The sequence below is a fragment of the Protomyctophum bolini genome (genome assembly GCF_963924005.1).
Source record: "Protomyctophum bolini genome assembly, chromosome: 24".
Taxonomy (NCBI): Eukaryota; Metazoa; Chordata; class Actinopteri; order Myctophiformes; family Myctophidae; genus Protomyctophum; species Protomyctophum bolini.
In genome coordinates this window covers 689,364-700,779 of record NC_137885.1, presented here as the reverse complement: position 1 = coordinate 700,779, position 11,416 = coordinate 689,364, and the positions used below count along the sequence as shown (strand labels likewise).

At 37.7% G+C, this 11,416-nt stretch overlaps 1 long non-coding RNA gene across 1 annotated transcript; it reads left to right on the top strand.

Annotated features, from left to right (window-relative positions):
* The first annotated feature begins 1,142 nt into the window (after positions 1-1,142).
* On the top strand, positions 1,143-5,453 carry LOC308311564. The gene is made up of 4 exons (XR_013963682.1): positions 1,143-1,232; positions 2,223-2,380; positions 3,547-3,753; positions 4,258-5,453. It is a non-coding gene; the product is annotated as an uncharacterized lncRNA (long non-coding RNA).
* The last annotated feature ends 5,963 nt before the right edge of the window (positions 5,454-11,416 follow it).

The window sequence follows — 11,416 nt, the reverse complement described above, 5'->3', positions numbered from 1 at the left end:
AACTGTGAAAAATGGGACCTTTCTTCCATCGACTCTCATTATAAAGGATGTAAAAAAAAGTTAAAAAGTTAAAAAGTATAAAAAGTATAAAACTTTGTAAAAAGTTGTATTGAAGCAAGCATAACTGCAAAGAGCTGAACAGTTTGAAGTTTGAACTAAAATTCTAGCATAAAGTATGTGGAAGTAGTAGGAGACCGAAAAAACGGCGGAATAAAGAATAAAGTATAACTAGAAAGGCAGTTCCTGTAGAAACTGCGTGGGCTCGCATAAATTGCAATGTATAAAGTTTTTGCCGTGTCAAGTTTGAAACTCGGGGACCGGAGTAATAGTGTTCCCATTGGTGGTCTAAATCCATAATCAAAATTTCGGGACTGTAGCATATTGTAAACAAAAGTAGAAAATGTATTAAAGCTGAAGTAAAAGTTTTAAAAAGTATGAACATTTGGAAAAACTATAGTTTAAGCATAAATAACTGCATAAAGCGGAATAAAGTATGTGGAAGTAGTATGATGCCCAAAAAGTGGCAGAATAAAGTAAGTAAAGTTATAACTGTGTCTACTAATCATTTGTAATGTATGAATAATGCTTTACAATGTAGGCAAAAAGGTAAAAAATAAGCAAAATAAGCCCAAAAAAAGCAAATAAATCAATCAATATGAGCATAAATATAAAAGCATGAATGAGCTTAACATAAATTGTATTGAAGAGCATACTTTTACTTGTAAAAAAACGTTCAAATATCATATAGGTCTATCTTTAAAGCAAGTAAGCTTTCAGTGATTTAATCAAATATATTTTAACAGGTCTAAAATGCCTGATTTGAAAGATTGATTCACTTCACAATATGTGAAATATCCATGAGAAATATATTGTAATTTGATGACATTTTTGCAATGATAAATTATAAAGCTTTTCAGCTTTATCATAAGACAAAGTAATTAACAGCAGTGATTATACCTTTAGAAGTAATAAAACAATACTACAATTCAATGTTAATATGATGATGGTTGCGGATAATACGTCCAGCAGGTGGCAGCAATGCATCAATGAAAGTATAGAAATTAAATGAACGTTGAACCGGAAGTGATATGGACTCCCTAGTAAACAAAAAACAACTACATGCATCTGCATCATTGATCATCATTGCATACGCAAGCAAGATAACGCACTGCTTTGGCGGGGGGGGGGCAGAATCCAAAACAAGCTGCAGCCGGAGCTTTGACAAGATTATGGTAAATTAAACACAGAATAATCAATAGATGTGTAACATCATGGGTAAATACAATGATTTAACGTGGTCCGTAGCTCTTGTCGAATGTATTTATGAGTGTTGAGACTTAAGTCACACCGTGGCGTAGCAGCGCTAATGCTGGCTACCTAACGCCACGTTAACTTTTCAACTATAAATACGATAGGCCTACAATGTGTGTCGATTAATTGAAAGCACAATGAAAACAGATAAAATGGCCACCGTTCAGATTAAAATGATTGCTAATACCTGTCGGAGCACAATTCTAACATTCGTGACCATAGGGTGGCATCATATAAATATACACAGAACATCTAATTAACACATAACATGTGTACAATGCTTGATTATCTACCATTAAATTAATTTCTAGGGGTGCACATTATGAAGACCGCGATATCTCTGATTATTTTGCAGGCTATATCTGCCAATACAGATTCTGACCGATTACGATATTATACAGAAGACCTGTTCATAAAGTATTACATCAATCAATAAATAGCCTATACTCTTTTGTGTCTGTTTAAGTGTGTTTTCACTACTGAATGTCTACTGAATGAGATGAGTACACACATTTAATGTAGAAATATCAAAAGTTTATTTTTACTAAAGATTTTACTATATTTGTTAGTGTCTAGAGGTACTAGACACTTGAATCATTAATCTGCTGCTTTCAAACATTAGAAATACACAAAACAAAAGCGACAGAGACAGGCAGAATGGCTGTTCTGTGAGTACAAAGATTGACGGTCAGTCAGTCACATTATTATTGCCATCAATATCTTAATTTATCTGGATTATTTTGAGAAAGATCTGATAGGGATATTTTGATATGCTACTGATATATTGTGCATCACTATTACTTTCCATACCTTTTTAGAAGGATGGTTAAACTTTTCATTTAAGATTTGTGTTGTGTTCTGCACTTGTCAACATGTTGAATTGGTTCTTTTAAATCTTTCTCTGATTACAGAATGGAGACGAGGACAGCATTTTGCTCTGGGGTGAAACTGTCATCTCACCAAACCTTCATTATGAGCAGATCTGGCCCACAATCCAGCCGACTGTTCTGAAGTCCTCATCAATGAGAACTGCGCTGCCCTGTACTCCACAACCTGTATGGCCATTGAGGTACATAGTAATATAACTATTATATAGTAATTGTAATGTCATTAATTTGAAGTCACGTAAGTCAGAGAGGCTTATTGTCAATATCAGCCAGAGTGCGGGAGTCTATATATATATATATATATATATATATCGTATCATGGCCTCTGTATCATGATATATCTATCGTGAGATTGCAAGCAATATTCACCACTCGTAATCAATGTATTCAGCCCGCAACACCTCCTCCAGTACCTCTATGAAAATGAAGTGGACTGACACCTGAATGTACAGATCTACAATTTACAATTTACAATTTAGGCATTTAGCAGACGCTCTTAATCCAGAGCGACTTACATTAAGCAAGAACAAAAAGCATGGGAATACATCACATAAAGACATTTATCATGAGACATGCGTAGCTAAGAAAGTAACAGTGGAATATCTATAATGAAACTATACATATAAGCTATACATCTATACTACTATGCTACACATATGTACTATGACGTGCTATGACTACATACAATGCACTTATGCTGTCTACAGAATTGCTATCTAAGGGGGTGGGGGATCTAAAATGAATCTACAAGTGTTTTTTCCCAGCTTCTTTGTACTTATTTGAGCTCTAACACTAAAATGTTTCCCTCAGCTATAGTACTATTTGACGGTAGCCTATACACATTCCTGAACGTTTGATGGTATAAAGATTCAGAAATGAGGTTAACCAAACTTACTTCAAATCAGCACGCAGAGGCAACCATTCGATTTTATGATTCTGGATAAGTGGGAAAAATCTCCCCAAACGAATTATCCCTTCAAATTACTTTGACAGCTGTCCATCATATTCATCAATTGTAAACTGTTTACTGTCATGGATCAGACGGACCCATCCACTGTGTGTTGTGTTGTGTTGTCCAGCTCAAAGGCAGCCAATCAACCAGCTGAATCCAAATAGGAATAGTGTCACAATGGTAACTATAATAACTCATAAATATGACCATGTGTCTTACAGCTCAAACTCATGTAAACTACTTAAGCAGAACAGGTTAAGAAATATGTTACTACTTGATGTGAAAACGATGTCGACTGATCTAGAAAATGATTTACTCCAAGTTATGGATATAAACAAACACGTGCACACACATGGAGCAGATTTCCACTACATTTCTGTTGTGTTTCACACCAAGGATCCAGAGCCTGAGATGGAAGCAGTGATCCCCAGCCAGGAGAGCCCGTCTCCTCGTACCCAATACAGCAGCCTGAGAAGCTGTCGGCCTTGACGCAGACCAAGAACGCCAGTTGGGGGTCGCCTCACACCCTGCTCAAGTACACCAAGGACGTGATGAAGCAAGACAAGAGAGACAGAGCGGGTGGTCCGAGAGGCCTTGGAGAAGGTGTGTGTGTGTGTGTGTGTGTGTGTGACCTGAACACCCCATTGAGAGCTGGTGCAGGGAATGTATACATTGAAATGTACAAAGCTAGATGCGTGAAGTTGAAAAAGAATGTGAAACCCCAGCATCCATATTCTGTACGCAGGGGAACATTACCCAAACAGTGTAGCAGATCTGCAAAGAAAATATTACAAAAGACAATAATATGGCACAAGTTTTAGAGCCTATGGAAATGTTGGGGAGGGACTTAGCGAAGGTCTAATTAGAAAAAACAATTTACAAGTTCAGCCACCTGTTGGTATTTCAAATCATCATTGTCATTATTTTTTGTATATTAGACCTGTGCCCGTTGGCCACCAACCTAGCTGGGAACGATGCTAGTTGGGAACCTAGTATGCAATACCTGTTTTAACCATCTGTCTGTGTCCCGTATGGAGATTTCTGTATCTGTCTGCCTGTGTGAAGAGTGCAACCTGAGATTGACATGACAAAAAACATTTATTCTAGGAGCCATGGTTGCTGTTGGCAGGCCAGATGACATCACTTTTACCATCTCCCCAACATCCGAGAGAGCCTGCTTTTCCCTGGAAACGTCAACATCAGCTTCCCTCGCCATGCCAGGAAAAAATACCTCTTCTGCAAGCTCAAATTGTGTCGCAATGTCACATGTTTTGATCTCTACAGGGTTTCTGTCCGACATGTATACATGCTCAGGGTCATCTTTCACTGGTGTACAAACATGATATTTGTGATTAGGGTTGTTCAGAAGAGTAACCCAGGTATGGTGCGCATCTGCGGGTATGTTGTCAGGATGTGTTTTCACAGCCTAGTACTTGCATAGGATATTCAAATCTAGGCAATATAATTAATTACACATAAAGGTAAAATTAAACATTATTGTACTGTAACTATTTCACAGAGTTGAAAGTGAACATTGAAAGACAAGTAGGCTACTAATTTTAAAACTGATCTGTAATTTGTAGGCCTATGTGACAGAAATGAGAAGGTGTATGTTTATAGTATTTATACTGCATAGTTGTATGGTGCATATTGGAACAGCTGTTAGCCCCCACAGATATCCATGTCTCATGTACTCAAACTTTGATAGGGATCAAATTTTGTGTGTATATTTATATAACTAACATGTATGGTAGTGTTTGATATACAAGCCCCTAGTGAATGGAGGCCATACATACATGGTCTGAATGTATCACCTGAGCTACAAGTAAAACAAAATAAAGGTGTTGGAGTTTAACTTAGATGATGGGGCCAAGAGATATTTGTATGTAGTTTTGTGTCCCTTGAAAGCATGACATCGCCACTATGTTCATAGTTGGAAGCATATCAGGTTTACAAATGTAAAGAGGTGGGTAAAATTGGTTGTCAGCTCCACAAGCTACATGGCAAATTCATCAAATGATTAATCTGTAATTCATCTGAAAATGATATATTTGATGTTTAATGTCAACTTGTTTAATGCCATTGTCAAGTTATAGCTCTGATTGTGGATTACCGGTAAACGGCCAGCAGGTGGCAGCATGCATAAATAATCAGAATGCTGTCTTTTGAACTATTTTGTTTTAATGTAATTATATGCACGTTATAGTCTATCAATGCCTCACAGTTTAATAGGTAATGTACGGTTTATTTGAACAATCTGTAACAGATAAAGTATACTTGAATACAAGATCGTTACTACATCATCCCTCGTGTTGAGCTGACCCTTAATATTATGTCAAAAGGCATCGTAATGTTATGGTGCAGAATGCTGGAGGTGTGTCTTGAATTGAAAAGTGTGTGGGTGTGTGTGTGTGTGTGTGACTGTGTGTGTGTGTGTTTGTGTGCGCGAGCGCTGAAGATGACGTAAAATCGTGGGTGCATGGGGAAATCACAGCTAATACAATGTATAAGCCAATCCCTCGTTAATCCTTGATTTGTGTTAATGTTAAGGGTTTAAATTATCCAAAAAAAAAGCATCATATGCATATCACCGCGGTGAAAGACTGAAAGACAATTTTTTTTCTACAATTTTTTACATTTGTTCCTCCTGTTTTTGTATATTTCATGTGTTCTGCGTTTATTTGTGTAATAAATATATGTTCAACTACTTGTTTTATTCCATCCAAGATTCACACATGGTTTCAGGAATGAAATGAGCAACTAAAATGATTAGCTTTCACTGTTTTAATAGCATGATATAAAAAGCACAAGAAAGTACATGTTCTGCTAAGAGGATTTTAAACCCAACAAAGCTATGAGTTAATTGTTTATAATTATAATTTGGAGTCATTCATATTGAATGCATGGGGAACAATGACATACAAAATTACAGTATAGGCCTATGCAAAATAAAAATAAAAACCTCATATAAACGGTTAGAAACGCTATATGTAGCCTAATGCTCATGGTTTAACTTGTATTATTTAAACATTTCTGCTATTCTGTATTTCATTAAGGTTAAAATAAAATAGATAGGATGCTATAAAATATATAATGTATTTTCAAGCCAATCCCTCGTTAATCCTTGATTCGTGTTGATAAAGTTAAGAGTTTAAATTATCAATGAAATGCATCATATGCATTATGCCAATAAAATTAAATCTGTAGGGGCTGCTCCGAGGCCATACGCTGAGAGACACGACACACACACACACACACACACACACACACACACTTAACTTCAAAGAGAGGCTATACAATAACATATAGGTTAGGTTGTATGGTTGTTGTATTTTGTGTCGTGGGATCCCCGAAGTGTTTACATGAATTCTTCATTTTGATGTTCGCGGCCTCTTTCATAATCATGTCTCTTTCAAATGCAGGTGTTAATGATTAGACTGGAAAGCAGACTTGTGGGTCAGCAAATTGGTGGACTGGCATTTGAATTGGCATTTGTGAGAAGATGACGTAAAATCGTGGGTGCATGGGGAAATCACAGCTAATTAACTAAAATATATAATGTATAAACCAATCCCTCGTTAATCCTTGATTTGTGTTAATAATGTTAAGGGTTTAAATGATTTAAAAAAAAGCATCATGCATATCACCCAATAAAATAAAATAAAAGATCAGTATAATATATAAAGTAGGCTAACGTGTCAGTGCAGGCAAGCATATGCAATGCAACACAGTGAACGTCCAATAGCAAAAATAATCAGCTATACAAACGCAGTCCAACACAGACATGAATTACTTATTAGTATAGGTATATGGTTGCAAGTTCATTAGACAATCTATATATTACGCAAATGTTAGTGTTTTTGGACGAGAAGTGCAGATTTTTTTCTTCCTATAGTTGGCATGTTAATGTCATAGATGCAAATTATTTTTTCAAGGCTAGAAACATTTGTTAGGCCTTCTGGTTTCAAGAAAATTCTGCAGATTATAAAGCTGATAGATTTAAGGGATTCAAATGATAAAATATCCCCAAATACGCACGCGCGCGCGCACACACACACAAACTCTAAACACAATTGCGTTCAAAGAGAGACTACAATAACATATAGATTAGGTTGCACAGTTGTTGTATTTTGTAACGTGGGAACACGTTGATTTGCGCGGCCTCTTTTTCATGTCTCTTGGTTAGACTGGAAAACGCAACATAGCAAGGATAGCACATGAAGTTATTTGCCAATTTCATACAAATTCGTTTTTGCTGTGTCACCGACCCAAAGTTTTATTATCCATTGGTATAACATTTGATTATCAATGAATTTGTTATAGGCCTATACTCCAATTCACTTTGACACATTATGATGAAAGCTATATAGATGTAAGGTGAATTAAGTGGTGTAGGCCTATGAGTTATATCGTGTTAAAGTCGATTTCCACAATAGCGCTATACAAATTATTTTTTATGTTAAAATAATTTTCATTTTGAAGCGATCACATTGATCGACATGACCCCCTCAAGGGTTAAGAAAGGTTCCCAGATAGGCTACAATAACATTTACAAATTCTATATGGTTGTTGTATTGTGACCGTGGGACTCCGAACGTGTTCAAAGAGACGCTACAATAACATAGGTCAGGTCGACCTAACCTTATCTTCTGGACCTGCCTATACTTTAACCTAACCTATATAAAGCCACGTTTCACTCTCATTCTGTTGCTTGCCTGAAGACGAAGTTCTGCTCGATTTAACAGCAACTATACACAATGGATTTGCAGAGCATCCTACAAAGCGGGCACACAGCAGCATCTTCTGCATCATCCTCCTCCTCCTCACCATACCAGCTGACGCGCCAACCCACCATAAAGCTGAAGGCTGTGGCGGCCCGCGAGAGCCTCTGTGTCCGGGAGTGGGACTGGCATCGTGAAGGGGGCATTAAGAATGCCCTCTCCTCCACCAACCTACATGTGGCGTTCACGGACGGCGTGACCATCGCTAAAATGGTGCTGTTTGAAAGGCAGGCCCCCAGGGTGAAGACGGGCACCACCTACATGGTGAGAAGCTACAGGGTCACTGCGCACGGTCTGCAGTGCTGGGGAGACACCGGCTTCTACGCCACATCGCCTCTGCACGTAGATGAGGCCATAGAGGCGCGATGCGAGGCCCTCGTCAACCCCCCATCCAAGGCGCTGTCCCTGGCCGACATTGCCACAGCGGCAGCAGGCCGGCTGGTGACAGTGCAAGGCTACATTACTGATGTAAGTCGACCTTTATTATATTATTATAACACTCGGAATGTTGGATGGTGTACCCAAACGAGTAACTAATAAGTTAACATGTACTCCAATATAGGCATATAGCCTACACCGTACAAATATGCAGTATAAATACTATAATCATGCAATAAATATATGAATGGGGATATAATTTCTTCTCATTTCTATCACAGATGGAGCCGGTGCGCAAACACCAACCGGAGAAGGCAGCGGCTGTTCCCAGACAGAACATCAAAATAAATGAGGTACGTTTTATAATTTAGTATAGCCTGTTGGTCTTTCAATGTTCACTTCCAACTCTGTGTATATAGTTAATACCATTAAGATCTGTTTAATGCACATTAACGTTGTTAGTTCATTCATACTGTTAACGCCATGTGATTCCGTCATTGCAGAAAGGAGTTGAGGCCACGGTCCAGCTCTGGCGAGAGGCCGTCCTTCTGCCAAACCTTGAAAAGGGACAGCTGGTCCGCTTGAGTCACCTTACTGTCAAGCATGGCACCCTCGCCTCTACCGGGTTCACAAAAACCGAGGTAAGCCTGTCAATACAAATTAGGCTACTGTTTGTAACTGTATTGTGTAATTTCATTTGCAATATTGTAATGTGTAATATTTTAACATTAGCCGTAGTGAAAGGTCTTTGCTACATGTATGCATTATATGTTAAACGAATGACTGAAAACAATGTTTGATTTCAACAGGTTGTGGAGCCGGAGCTGCCGAAAGAATATCAGCTCCTTGGGGCGATGGAGGCGGCCAGCGGAGAGATGGAGCTGCTGCTGGACAACGACCAGGTGGTTACGGTCTCCTTGCCAGCGTTCGAGAAACTGTTCCCCCCCGGTGAAATCACCTATCCACGCACCGTCATCGTCGAACAGACAGCTGATGGGACGGAGGTGCGGGCCTGCAGTCAGCACCTCGAAATGGAGCTTCTGTTCGACGATGGCGACGCCGAAGAAGTGCTGGGGGGGGAACAGCTTCTTGAAAGCTGGCAAGGAGATGAGCCCGCAGCCGCGGTGAAAGACTAAGAGAAGATTTTTTGCTATTTTATTTATTGCTATTTTTGCTATTTTTTCTACATTTTTTTCTACCGTTTTTTCTACTATTTTTTTCTGTATATTTCACGTGTTCTAAATGCCTAAATTGTAAATTGTTCTGCGTTTATAATGTGTAATAAATATATGTTCAAATACAATACTTGTTTTATTCCATCCAAGATTCACACATGGTTTCAGGAATGAAATGAGCAACTAAAATGATTAGCTTTCACTGTTTTAATAGCATAATATAGACTTGCTTGATTCATTGAATACTTTAATAACTTTATCTAACAGAAAAAAGCACGAGAAAGTACATGTTCTGCTAAAAGGAATTGTTTATAATTATAATTTGATATTCATATTGAATGCATGGGGAACAATGACATACAAAATTACAATATAATAGGCTTATGCAAAATAAAATAAAAACCTCATATAAACGGTTAGAAACGCTATTATGTATAGCCTAATGCTCAAAGTTTAACTTGTATTTTTAAACATTTCTGCTACTCTGTGTTTAATCGTTCAAATGAAATATAGGTGTTTTGGAATATCAGTCAATGAAGTACAAATTCCAACAGGTGGCAGCACTTCATCAATGAAAGTACTTCATCTATATAAAATATATGAACCTTGAACCGGAAGTTATCCTTGTGACTACCAAAACACACATACAACCAATACTCTATGCATACAACGAATCTTCTAATGGGCGCACTGGTCAATGGGCTGCGGATAACATGCATGTCCACCGGTTTGACAAGCAAAGTATGGTAAATTCCACCAAAACGAATCAATAGATGTGTAACATCATGGGTAAATACAATGATTTAACGTGGTCCGTAGCTCTTGTCGAATGTTTAGGAGTTGTGTTACTTTACTTAAGTCACACCCTTAGTAACAGCGCTAATGCTAATGCTGGCTAGCTAAGCCGATGTTAACTTTTCACCTTTAACTATATCGTATATAAATACGATACAATGTAGTAGATTGGTAAAACCTAAATGCATATTACACGTGTGATAAAGTCGCTAATTTGATTAATTATTACCACATCTTAGACTTAATCTGGTTAATCTGATCTGACATGTTATCTCATGTGGAACTTTAATGTTAAACGTCTGCATAAACGTTCATATAGTTCAAATATAACTGCTCACGTTTGGACCACGGATGTTACACGGCACGCAAGATACGGGTGCTAATACCTGCCCGAACACAATTGTAACATTCGTGACGATAGGGTGAGCAGTTATATTTGAAATATGAACGTTCATGTATTGTAGACGTTAATGTTGTAAAGCACGTTACCGTATTCATGTTGCAGGGCTATATACCGGCTATGTAACACGTTGTGTCATAACTGTCATGTTTCAAGCCTAGTTATCGTTAATATGGTAGAAAAACGTAAAGTGTATGTATCGCATTAATGCTGTAAAATGTCTCAATTATTGGTAGTATTAGCATTGTTTTGTCATTGTAAAGTTATGTTGTAGCCATCACAGTAAAACAATACATGGACATCATAATTATGTTGTCAATATACACTATATAGACATTATACTACTGACTAGTAGCATAAATATATCTTGAGTTTAAAATGATATTGGTGGGTATAATGTACACTGTTGTATTACATTGCTTTAAAAAAAAAATCACATAGTACAGATTAACACATGTGTGCAATGATTGATTATCTTTCATTAAGTTAATTTCCATAACTTTGAAAGTGGATGGTTAAACTTTTCACTTCAGATTTGTGTTGTGTTCTGCACTTGTCAACATGTTGAATTGGTTCTTTTAAATCTTTCTCTGATTACAGAATGGAGACGAGGACAGCATTTTGCTCTGGGGTGAAACTGTCATCTCACCAAACCTTCATTATGAGCAGATCTGGCCCACAATCCAGCCGACTGTTCTGAAGTCCTCATCAATGAGAACTGCGCTGCCCTGTACTCC